The 13,078-nt window shown below is 39.4% G+C and overlaps 1 pseudogene across 1 annotated transcript in view; it reads right to left on the bottom strand.

Annotated features, from left to right (window-relative positions):
* The window catches only part of LOC144375126 (DNA polymerase alpha catalytic subunit-like), a 79,627-nt pseudogene extending 66,951 nt beyond the window's left edge, over window positions 1–12,676 (bottom strand). Inside the window, exons 1-4 of the transcript XR_013434563.1 lie at window positions 12,393–12,676; window positions 7,245–7,360; window positions 3,088–3,184; window positions 1,966–2,046 (exon numbers count right to left, since the gene is read on the bottom strand). The product of XR_013434563.1 is annotated as a DNA polymerase alpha catalytic subunit-like (transcript). The remainder of the gene's footprint in view (window positions 1–1,965; window positions 2,047–3,087; window positions 3,185–7,244; window positions 7,361–12,392) is intronic.
* Between the last annotated feature and the right edge of the window lie 402 nt (window positions 12,677–13,078).

The raw sequence follows: 13,078 nt of genomic DNA on the forward strand, positions 1-13,078 counted from the left end.
GTAGTATTGGATTGGGATAAAATTTATCAGTATGAATTCAAAACATACATAATTTCCTAGTTCTGTTCACCAAAAGGGCCTAGAAGCTAGAAACCATCATACCCCAAGAGCAATAAACACATCCTTCTCCCAGATCTGAATAATATTCCCCATGAAAGGAACCAGATGGTGGCTAGAAACAGTTGATTCCAAGTCTGGTACAGGAGGAGTACAAGGTAAACTTTGAACATCTTCTCAGCCCTGATAGCTAGGAAATGCTCAGATTGATTGGATCACATCAAAAGGATGCAGGCACCAACTAAAAGGGGTTTCACTTCTACCAGCTAAATCTGGGATAATTTGAACACTGAAAGGAGAAATGGTAGCACTGAATTATAACAGTAAATTTTCTAGAAACCCATGAGTTTGAACTGATAATTTTAAAAAGGAAAGAAGCTGAGTGCAGTGGCATGCACCTATAGACCCAGCCACTAAGGAGGCTTAAGCACGAAGATCACCTGACCCTAGAAATTCAAGGCCAGTCTGGGCAATGTAGCAAGACTCTATCTCAAAAATAATAGAATAAAATTTAAAAGGAGAGAATCATCAACAGATGCTGAAAGCACTGGGTGAAAATTCATGGAAAAATGGGATATACACATGGTCTCAAATTATCACCACTTATTTGCATTAATCATAAAGGGGGAAAGGTAGCTTTAGAAGAAATCTGACCTATCATCTTAACCAGGAGATCAAATTTATTATCAACACTAAGGGAATGGAATGCTCTTTACAGAGGGCATGAATTCAGGGCCTTGTGTATGCGAAGCAAGCCCAGGGTCAATTTCTAATACTGCAAAAAAAAAAAAAAAAGCTGCAAAAGACCTTACTCAGCAAACTGGACACATATTACTATAGACAACGATAAATGATAATGGTACTGTGGTTAAGCAGATGAGAGCCTTTATTCTTAGAAAGGGACTAAAACATTAATGTGCAAATGAGAGTCCACTCCCTCTGTAAGAGCATGATAGCAGAGACGTAAGGCTTTGTGGCCAAATAGGATTCTGTAACATGATTATGTATTCTTTATATTTATCGTTTTTTCAAAAAACACACTTTGGGGGCTGGGGGTATAGTTCAGTTAGTAGAGTTTTTACCTCCCATGCACAAGGCCCTGGGTTCAATCTCCAGCACCAAACACACACACGCACTTTGGAAACATAAAAACCTTTCCTTAGCTCAATGGCTATATAAAAACAGATATGATTTGATGATTTGGGGGTGGGGCTGTTAATGGAGAATGTTCTAAAATAACCTATGGTGATAGCTGCACAATTCTGTGATGAATTTTATACTTTAAATGAGTGAATTACACAGCATGTGAGTTATATCTCAATGAAGTGTTTTTTTTTTCCCCAAAAAAATTAAGCCATAGTTTGCTGATCTATCACTTGGTGGTATAAGACCAATTAACAAACTAAACCAAAAAAAAAAGGAGTATTTCCCATTCTCATTTTGCAGAACTAAATCTGGCTTGTTTACCTGAAAAAAAAATGCCAAGATTGTACAGTTAAGAAAATTTAACACATTCATTCATATCATTTTAAATTTCAATTAAACAAAGCAAGCTGATTACACTAGTTCTAAACTTTATTATTGTACTGTACAATTACTGAAGATCTAAAATTCTGAGTTCATCATTGCAGTAGGAATTAAAACACATCACTTACTATGGCAGTCCTCAATATCAACAACTCTAAACTGACCATAGGACTAAAAATTTCATACTTTCTGGTACTGTTTTTGTTTCTTACATTTAATTTTCTACACAACTGTGATTCTCTCACTGTCAGAACATATACTCTATCTAAAAATAATTGTGTAGGTTCTTCTCCCTCAAAAGGAGACTGTTTCAGAATACCAAGTCATCTTAAAAGTTTAGACAATTCTTCAAATCTCAAAATGACATTCTCTTGTAGGTACCTTTCTCACTGGTATCAAGAGCATTATCTTCAAGATCATCATCAAAAATCTCTCGGCCGTCTTCCACATAACCAATACCATCTGCAGGAACAAAATTTAATATTGGGATCAAGTTTTCACAAGTCACCAACAATATTTTAGCCATGGCAAAAAGAATACTTTTGTACCCACTCACATGTTCTCCTAGTCTGTTGCATTTATAAGTGCAGCAGAATCCTATTCAAATAGGTCTCAGACAAGGCAGGTCATCCACACAGCAGATGTGGCATCAAAACCAAATATATACTATACCTAGATAGGTGAAACAGGGAAATGATCTGGTCCCACAGGATCAAAAACTTAGCCACAAAAGCTTGCTTCACAGGTATTTTACTCTACCAGAAGAATTTTTTAGAAGCCCAGAAAGGCACCCTAGTCTACATGGGAAAATCAGAATATAGCTGAGCTCTATTCCAGAAATAGAAACATAATCACAGACACAGTCTATATCTCCTTCCTGTGGTCAGCAATCACATAAGCAGGAAGCTTTATACAAGGGACAGAAGAACAGTAGAAAAGAACCAGCTTTTACAGTACTTTCCATTGCTCATATTCCCTCTCATACCTAAAACTTCATGTGCTCCTTGTAGCAATCAGGGAGATAGTTTTCTTATCTCCATTTATAGAATAAAAACTTGTGGCTCAGTGGCATTAAGTAACTTGGCCACAGTCACACAGTTGCAAAGGAGAAAAGAGAACCTCAACCTCTGTCCCTTAATTCAGATGCTGTGTTTTGGCCCCACAGAAACAATTCACTCCAATTCACCCTCCTCCCAATTCACCCTTCCCCACTTTGGTGTTGGGGGTTGAATGCAGGGTCTCATGAATCGTCACAATTCCCACAGAGTCGTTTCCTGGATGATTTTTAAGATATCTTAAGGTATGTGCCTTGATTCTCCAAAATGTTGCCAAATCAACTTCTTATTGTTCTGCTTCCTCATCCTCAAATAACTAAAAATGATCCAAACCAAAGGTATGATTCTAACAATGCCTTCCCTCCACCCAGGCAAAGTAGAAACTCCACATGAAAACCTACAAAAAGCAACTAACACAGTGCCTGGCAGGTAATTTCCTCCTACATACCATCATCCACAATCCAGTCATCATCCTGCCATGCCTGAACCAGCTTCGAATACTGATCTTCATCAACTTCTTCATAAACACTTGTGAAGTCCTGGATCTGCCTTTATACAAGTTTGAGAAATAGCTTCAAATGGAGTGAAAGTGTTAAACAATTCTTATGAAAAAAAATTGTCAAATTGAAACTGGAATGGCAGCCTGACGGAGAAGCTGCAACCAAATCATGAGTTCTGACATTCAACACCACTACAGGGTTTTCCTTAAAAAGACATCAATTAACTTAGTATTCCTTTTAGGTGGGTGTTAACATAAGATATTAAATGATTCCATTAGCATAATATACTTGTCACACCATCAATTACTCATCTACTTCATAAAAAACAAACTGAATTATAGCCAATTCTTCATTAGCTGCTTTGGGGATTATTCACTTGTAATTTCTAACTGGTTGCTCCTATACTTAGCAAACCTGCAAGGCATACCACCTCTTTCTCCACTACTGATGGATGTTCTACAAATAGACAACAATTTTAATGCCTGTTTGACTAAATAAAATGCAAAAGGAAAATCTCCCTCATCCAGCCCCCTAAAAAAATTTGGCAAAACAAGCATATTCTTCTATAAGCAAACAAGAAAAGGCTTTTGAGTGTTCGCTCTTTGCTTCACCACTGATCCTCCACCACTCTCAGGTTTTGAAACTGCACAGGGATTTATATGCTGAGCTGTGTGAAAGGCAAGTCCAGAGAAAGTAGCCACACTAGCTGCCTGTCAAAGGGTCATAGTACCATGAGCTAATGGTACAACTAAAGCAGAATACCTCTGCGCAAAATAACAGATGTGCACCATTGCTGCCACTGCCCATGGTAATGGGCCACATACACCCCAAATGAGAATCTGGTGAGCTGGTTAGGAAGATTTCATAGATATCTCATGAAAAATATCCGCCTTCTCTCAAGAGTTCTGCATTTTTCAAATAGGATATCAGGGAGATGACTAACTGTACCTGAAGAGCTAAGACTCTAGGAAAAACCTGGGACACAGAGATTTGAGAGCTTGATTAACAGAGCTGACTGATTTCTGCCACACCTATAAAGCATATAATGATTACAGGACTAGGCTTTGTTTCACCTCTTTTTTAACTTACTCTGCAGGGATCACTGGCAGGTACTGATTTGGCCTTTTACCATTTGATAAAAAACGACCTACTCTACCTAACTTATTAACAAGCCAAATGTAAACTAGTCCAATTAATATTATCATATTAACCAATTTTCTTTTTCGGGAGGGGGGGCTGGCATAATTATTATTGTTGGTTGAAGGCATACTGTTGTTTTTTATTTAAATAATTGATTTATATGCTATTTTGGGGGGGTACCGGGGATTGAACTCAGGGGCACTTGACCACTGAGCCATATCCCCAACCCTTTTTTATATTCTATTTAGAGACAGGGTCTCACTGGATTGATTTGCACCTTGCCATTGTTGAGGCTGGCTTTGAACTCGTGATCCTACTGCCTCAGCCTCCCAAGCCACTGGGATTATAGGCATGTGCCATCACGTCCAACTGATTTATATACTATTTTTGAGGGGATGGTACTGGGGATTGAACCCAGGGGCACTTTACCACTGAGCTACATCCCCAAACCCTTTTACTTTTTATATTGATAGAGTCCTGCTAAGTTTCTGAGGTTGGCCTTGAATTTGTGATCCTCCTGCCTCAGCCTCCTGAGTCATTGAGACCATAGGCAGGTGCCACTGTGCCCAGTTGATTTATATAATATTAAGAAGATCCTAGAAAACTTTCTCTTTTTGATACTGAGGATTGAATTCAGGAGTGCTTTACCATTGAGCTAAATCCCCAGTCCTTTTTGTTTTTCTTTGTAGTTGTAGATGGACAGCATGACTTTATTTTTGTATGCAGTTCTAAGGATCAAATCTAGTGCCTCACACATGCTAGGCAAGTGCTCTGCCACTGAGCCCCAGCCCCAGCCTCCTTTTTATTTTTTGAGATAGTGTCTCACTAAGTTGCTTAGGCTGGCCTCAACCTTGTGATCCTCCTGCCTCAACCTCCCAAGTTGCTGGGATTATAGGCACGCACCACTACACCTGGCTAAGAAAACTATTTTTAAAAATCATTTTGGGGGCTGGGGTGTGGCTCAGAGGTAGAGCACTCTCCTGGCATGCGTGGAGCAATGGGTTTGATCCTCAGCACCACATAAAAATAAAGATATTGTGTCCACCTATAACTAAAAAATAAATATTTTAAAAAATCATTTTGAATAAAAAGTCCTTTTGACTCTTTATTTTTTCAATATTTTTTAGTTGCAGTGGACACAATACCTTTGTTTTATTTATTATTTATTTATTTATATGTGGTGCTAAGAGTTAAACCCAGGGCCCCACATGCACTAAGCAAGCCCTCTACCACTGAGCAACATTCCAAGCCCAGCAGACTCTATCTTTAAAAACAGTATTGCTACTGTTCAGCATGAATTCTTAGAGCCATACAATTAATATCACAGTGTTTAAAGAGAAATCAGCCAAATTGTGCCAACATCAGAAATGCCCCACAAAACCTACATTAAAAATGCTTTACTTTTGCTTCACTCTAATTCTTTTAGCAACATTTTATTATGATTGCCTCTCTTAACTTGAACAAATGGTGCCAGCCACATGGCAAAAATCCTCTTCTATTTGCTTAATTGCCCAGTACAGTAAAGACCATAGTGAAATGTGCATATTCCAAAACCAGACTGCTTGGGTCTAAATAAAGGATCTGCCACGTGATCTCACTGAATTTCTGTGCCCTCATCTCAAACTGTTGTTAGTCATAGTATCTAATTTATATATGGTTACTAGATGGATTAAATGAATAAACATATTAGTAAAATCACTTATAATAGTGTCAGCTGAAAAATAAAGTTAGGTATTATTATTTTCTAGCATTAATCACTTTCTAGCCTTGGCAGTTAAGATACTCAGAGTGCTGAAGGTAAAGCTAAACAATGATATATAGATGGTAATCACTTTACTTTTTGCATACAGGGCAAAAATAATGAGCAGAGGAAAACCACCAAAAGTGTATTACATTCAATCTTACAAGCAGGACATTGCAGAAGTAAGGTCCAAGTCTCCATTCCCTTGCAAATTAAAACAATACTGTCCAAGGAGAAGGTACTTAACTAGGCTGCTAAAGACTTTAAAGTTAAAGCACCGCTCAGTTCCCCCAGTGAAGCCCAGGGACCTAGCAGAGACACAGCACACCAAATAAGGAAAGTATAGATATAGCTACTTTAATTTTGGAATTTTAAACTCATCTGTAAAGTGCCTTACAGGAACTTTTAAGGAATGAGTACTCTCCATAATCTATAAATCTACCTCATAATTACTATTAAATTAAATTAGTATTTAGAAATACACGAATATTTCTAAATCCATGTGATTTCTTCTTTGGTGGCTCAAATATGTGTGAAATCACTTTGTAAACCCTAAAACAACTTTATAAAAGTCAAAGGGTGTTTTGTAGTTTTGCTTTGTTACTAATGACTTGTATTCAGTCCTCAACTGAAGCTATTCTTGGAAAGTATTATTTTAAGCAGGTTACAGTTTAGGTATGCAGTATGCCCCAAAAGCTCATGTGTGAGACAATGCAAGAATGTTCAGAGGTGAAATGATTAGGTTATAAAAGCCTTAACCTGATCGGTGGATCGATGGACTGGGTATTAACTATAGGCAGATAAGGTGTGGCTATAGGAGGTAGGTCACTGGGGTGTGCCTTTGGGGTTTATATTTTGTCCTTGGTGAGCAGAAATCAATCAATCAATCTCTCTCTCTCTCTCTCTCTCTCTCTCTCTCTCTCTCTCTCTCTCTCTCTCTCCCTCCTTCCCCCCATTGCCATATTCTGAGCTGCTTTTTTCTCTGCCATGCCTTTATGCCACGATGTTCTGCCTCTCTCCATAGCCCCAGAGCTATGGAATTGGCCAACTATGAATTCAATCTCTGAAACAGTGAGCCAAAGCAAACTTTTCCTCCTCTATGTTGTTCCTGTCAGGTCTTTTGATCACTGGGACAAAAAGATGACTAATACAGTGACAGAGGTGACACACACTACCAGCAGGCTATAAATTAGATAAAGTACAGGAAGAAAAATGGTTACTTACTTCATATTTATACTTCTCACCGGCTTTAGCCTTTTTCAGTCTTTCTAGAGCTTCTTGGCGACCTTTCTTTGACTTTTTTTCTCGAAGAGCCTGAGAAGTTACAAAACTTCCTGAATCTGACACAGGTGATAAAAACAGAAAGGTATAGGAGATGTTACAAAATCACAGCCAGGCATAGTGGTGCATGCCTGTAATCCCAGTGACTAGAGAGGCTGAGACAGAAGAATTGCAAGCTCAAGGCCAGCCTCAGCAACTTAGTAAGGCTCTAAGCAACGTCATGAGACTCTGTCTCAAAATAAAAAGGGCTGGGGGATGTAGCTCAGTGGTAAAGTGCCCCTGAGTTCAATCCCCAGTACCCCCCCCAAAAAATGAAGAACACTTCTAGTCAACAATAATATGCAATTTTATTATATGTAATATTAAATTAAATATTATAATGTAAAATAATTCACAAAGCTCATGGCCAAATATGCAGATCCTGTAGTTCTTCAAAAATCTTCTCTAAGATCCTGTTACAACTGAAGCCAATGTTAATTTTTTCCACACAAAAAAGGAAAATCTCAAAGCCAACTGATACCCTACAGAAATATTAGCTGTTAGCTAGTCCACAGCCTTTCCATTGGAAATGACAGGCCACAAATAATCCAGTAGGTCTTAAAAGAACAATTCATTTTGCTTCCTATTAATCAACATTTGAAAGTCTTTAAGTAGGATCTGTTCTTTGCAAAATACTAGGTGCTATGATGGACTAAAAGATCAAAAAATATCGTCTTTGTGTTTATCCTACCTACAATCTAATGTAGGAGATAAGTAGCAATTGGATCTTAAAGAATATGTAGAACACATGCCCTAACAGAAGTTCAGATAAAGTACCTGGAATTTCAAAGAGAAATACATTAGAGACTGGGGGTATTTAACAAAGATGGTACCATAATTCTAATACAAGATGATACTATATAAAGATGGAAAAGTAAAAACATTAAAAGTGGAATTATTCTTGGGCTGGGGCTGTAGCTCAGTGGTAGAGCACTTGCCTAGCACATGTGAAGCACTGGGTATGATCCTCAGCACCACATAAAAAATAAATAAAGTGTCCATCTAAAACTAAAAAAAAAAAAGTGGAATTATTTTTTTTTTAAAGTTCATAGTGGTGAGCTGAGGTCATGGCTCAGTGGTAAAGCACTTGCCTAGCATGTGTGAGGTACAGGGTTGATTCTCAGCTCCACATATAAATAAAGAGCCATTGACAACTAAAAAAAATATTTAAAAAAAAAAGTTCATAGTGGCATTGAAAGATCACGACAGGATTAGAGGACAACAAAACAACAACAAAAGCAAAGATGGTTCTAAGGAACCATCTTATTAATTCTATCACTGACTTCAAGACCTCAGTGGACCATGACATTATAGGTTAATAATAACACATTACAAAGGTTAAAATATATTTTGTCAAAACTGATTGAAATACCAGAGGGCCTCAGCATTCACTCATTCAACTTTTTAACTCTTCATGCTTTTGGTCATTACAAACTGACCACCCCACACACATACTGAAATGAATTCATCCACAGATACCAGCTGATGAATAATCAAATCAAGATGACAGTGCTGCCTGCCAGCCATAAGTTTAGGCTCAGCAGACATCTACTATATTCCATGCTAATTTATTAAAATGAGTAGGCACAAAAAGGGAGATGTATTGATAAAGAGGCATCTTAAAAGCTCTAACCCCAATGGCATATTCATAACAACACTAAGTTGTTTGACTGTTTGAAGTATAAGAAACAATCTAAAGAACATGTACCAAATACTGGCAACAAACTGTTGAAAATTATATCTTAAACGTCAAGTATAATTAGAGAATCTTATTTTTTTAGCTTCTTTTAAATGGTATCTCTGTAACATCTTAGCCTATTGTTTGACTTTCACATTTGACTTATAAATCCATTTTTGGAAAGGCATTAAGTAAAAATTAAGTAATGTGGGTACTTAATGATGACAGTCACAAAATCTTGGGTATAATTCAAATGATTTAAAATTTTTGAGTAGGCTTACATGAAAAGGTTTCAGAGATTATTAAACACAATCAATAAGAGTGAAAAGCTAGCCGCAGTATATTCCCTTTAAGACTCCCTTGACATCTGACAAAATCTAAAGGTTTTCAAATGGACTTACTCCACAGGAAACACTGCTCCACTACACAGGGTGTGTGGTACAATTACAAATAAGACAGAGCTGCCTGTAGCCTCAAGAGGTTCACAGTCAAGTAAAGCAAAAGACCCTGAGACTACCATCATAATATAAATATAGTGCCATAGAAGAGGTAAGAACAGCAGACAAGGAAATGTGGAGAAGAGAACCATTAATTTTGCGTGAGAAATCAGGTCAGTTTTCATAGGGGAGGTCTCCAATACAAGCCTAGAAAGAATTTTACCAGCACAGAACAGGTTAAAAAGTGGAACAAACAGAGGAAGAGGTGTGAGACAAACTACAAAGGTATTCAAATCCAAGGTGTACTCAGGAATCAAGAGAAAATCAGTGCAGAAGGTAAGTTTGACATGAGATGAGTGTAAAGTGAGCAGTACAACTGAGAAATTAAGATGTAGCACATCCCAGCTCTACCATTTAGTAGGTAATATGAGACTACAAGTGACCCAGTTCAGCAGTGGACAGCTGTTTTATTTGAAGCTGCCCAGCATCTGAAACAATCTGTGGAACCCCCCCATGCCACACACACACACACACACACACACACACACACACACACACACACACACACTTTAAGTCCCATGGGTTCACAGAGACTATGCCTGTACAAGCTGAAAGTTCCCTTTCCCAAACACTCTTGCAGCTGGAGCTAGGGCATTAAAATAGGCTCTAATGATTAGAAAAACCTGCCTAGTGGCTAATGTCCCAATAAGAGATATATGGACTTAAGGAAGATTCTAGAAGTAGCAAGAGCTGCAGGAAGATTGAGAATGTGAAGCAACAGTGCCAGCAATGTCCCAAGGTACAAGATCTAGCATCAAGTATTTAGTCATGGTTGGCAATGACCTCCTCAGTGGCCCAGTTTTGTGGCACAATTTTAATCACTGTTTCTGGCTAAGCAACCTGCAGACCAGATTTCCAGTCCTTCAGGATTTGTGCAAATGCTATGGAATTCTAATAAATTCCTTTTCAGTTTAAATTAGCTAGAGTTGGTTCCTTCAGCTTACAACAAAGCACTCTAATGCAGAACCTGAGGGTCCTGTGAAATGGAAATAAACCACATCTGTCTACTTCATAAAGCTGCAAGGATTACATGAGGATGGTTATCTTCATTTGTACTTAGCAACATAAACTAATTTAATGTTTATATTTGTTTCTCTTTGTGTAGATGCAGGGCAGTCAAATACACATACATATACTCCCACATACATAGTCTAGTTTCAGAGAGCAAAAATAAAGCAAAGCAGTTTCCTCAGGGAAGATTCAACACAGCACTGCATATAACTGGAAATTCATCTCAACTCATGAGGACAGAAACCATGCCTAGTCTACCCATCATCAGAGCCTGGCAGAATACCTATGCCTGATATGTACATAATAAATATTTACAAATGAACCATTATACCCACTTTTTTGATCACTAAACTCCCCTTGATCTCTTTTCATCCATAAAAATAGTTATAGATATTTCAACTTTTCACTGCTATTGTCAAGGTGCTCCACCTGCTAACATTTAAAAGAAACAAAATCCAGATTTCCCTTTTTGGAACATGTCTCTAATGCTTCATGTAAGTAACTAGTAAAGAAAGGAATAAGCATGAAAAAAATCCATTTACAAAGACTTAAATATTTGTTTTAAAATTACTATCTGGAGTACCTCCATCCTCCCCAAAAGCAGGCCAAGACACTAGCTTGCAAAAGAAGTCTTTCAGGTTACAATCTTCCAGTCTGCTCTAAAGGAAAAATTCCAGTCACAAGTTCTCAGCAAGTACTTAATCAACATCATGACTTAAGAGGGGTCTCAAGATTGCACAGTATCCTCCAGAGAGTGATTTCTTGATGTTCATGGATGGCATACAGTTTTTGAAGAAAGGGCTTAGTGGCAAATCACTGATAGAAGGCTGCAAAGACTGTTCAGATACTCACATCCCATATCCCATTTGTAATCCATGCTAGTTGACTCTCCAAAATAAATCGTCTTAAAAAACGAAAGCCTAAAGAACAAATTGAAATCTGTGATTTACAACTAGCTGAATGCAAAGGAAGCTGATTAGGAAGCAAGTTCTCATTAATGGTGATGTATTTGAGTGACAGGAGATGCTTGGGCTAAAAAAGTGAAGCATCTGATTTTATGTTAGAAGTTCACGGAAGTTAAGTCACATTTTAGTTGAACACTGTTCAAAAATCTAAAATCAGACGAATCGATTTGCATTTTGTATTCTATTTTTGGAAGTAAAAGATTACCACTGACAAACTGAGTGATATACAATGTACCCGAAATGCTGAATTGATGTATTTTTTAGGAACTTCGCCAAAAAGATTAGATTTGAACGCTAAAAAATAGCAGCACTTGAAGAACTTTCCATAGAATAATTTGAAAGAAAAAGTGTTAATGCATAAAATAGAAATCCATTACTAAAAAGACAAAACGCATTTGTATATGTTGTCAGCACTTGTAGCTTTCTCTCCTGCCTAGTTAGAAAGCGTAACAATTTTCCGGGAGTTTCTAGCAAGGGAGAGGAAATATCTTCTGTCGTAGTCCTCAAGCGGGTGGGAGAAGTGAAATACCCTCGATCAGGCCAGTGCCCCACCGACCCCAGTCTCGCTGAAGTTGTTCCCACACGTGGGTATGACTTACCAAAGGAATTTTTAAAAGGGGTCACTTGCTGACAGAGATGTGACAGTCTCCCAAACAGAAAACCCTGCAACGGGTGGCTCGGATTTCCAAGCCGCCTACTAGAATGCTGGTTCTGACACCCGAAAGGCCCCCGCCCTGAACCATAAGGTCTGAGCCAAAGCAGAACCGCACAGCGAACCCGGCGCACGCCTCCTTCGGAAGAAATAAAGCAAAGACCCCACCACCACCACCACCACCACATGCAATCATGCTGCTGTCCCCACACTCCCAACCAGTGCTCTGAGTGCGGAGTCGTCCCTCACCGCTTGCCCCCAGTTCGCAGTCGTCGCCGTGCACAGGCGCTATAGTCCCGCAGTCTCCCGATTCCGCGCCAACCAACCCAAAACTGGCGCGGGGGCCGAGACAGGCGCCAGCCTGAAAGCCAATCAGAGGCTTGGGAGGCTGCAGACTTCCTCCCAGAAGGCCACTGAGTGCCGCACCGCACCGCGCCCCGCCCCGGGCCTTCCAGCGGGCGGGCATTTGGCGCCCTATGATGACCCCTCAGGGAAAAACTGGAGCGGAGAAGAGACCCGAAGAGAGCTGGAGAAAGAAGCGGTCGGGCTCTGTAAAGGAGCTTGGCGGAGGATCTGCGCAGGCGCACGCAAGCTACTGGGAAAAGATTTGGGCGCGTGGGAGTAGGGGCTCTCTGGTTCTGAGAAATGATTTTCTAAGCAAAGAGGCGCGGGCGGGCAGGAAGGTGGGCGTGGTAGGGCTGGCCCCCTTGTCCCCCTCCCCCAAACCGGGAAAACGACTGCCTCCTGGTGCGCACTCTGAGTTTTGTCTGATCCTTTGCCTCAAGGAATGTGAACACTGTGTGTGTGTGTGTGTGTGTGTCCTAACTTAAAGGTATATGCACCGCTCAGAGCGGTGGCTCACGCCTGTAATCCCAGCAACTTGAGAAACTGAGGCTGGAGAATCATGAGTTCAAAGCGACCCTCAGCAACTTAGC

This window comes from Ictidomys tridecemlineatus, chromosome 2 (assembly GCF_052094955.1).
Source record: "Ictidomys tridecemlineatus isolate mIctTri1 chromosome 2, mIctTri1.hap1, whole genome shotgun sequence".
Taxonomy (NCBI): domain Eukaryota; kingdom Metazoa; phylum Chordata; class Mammalia; order Rodentia; family Sciuridae; genus Ictidomys; species Ictidomys tridecemlineatus.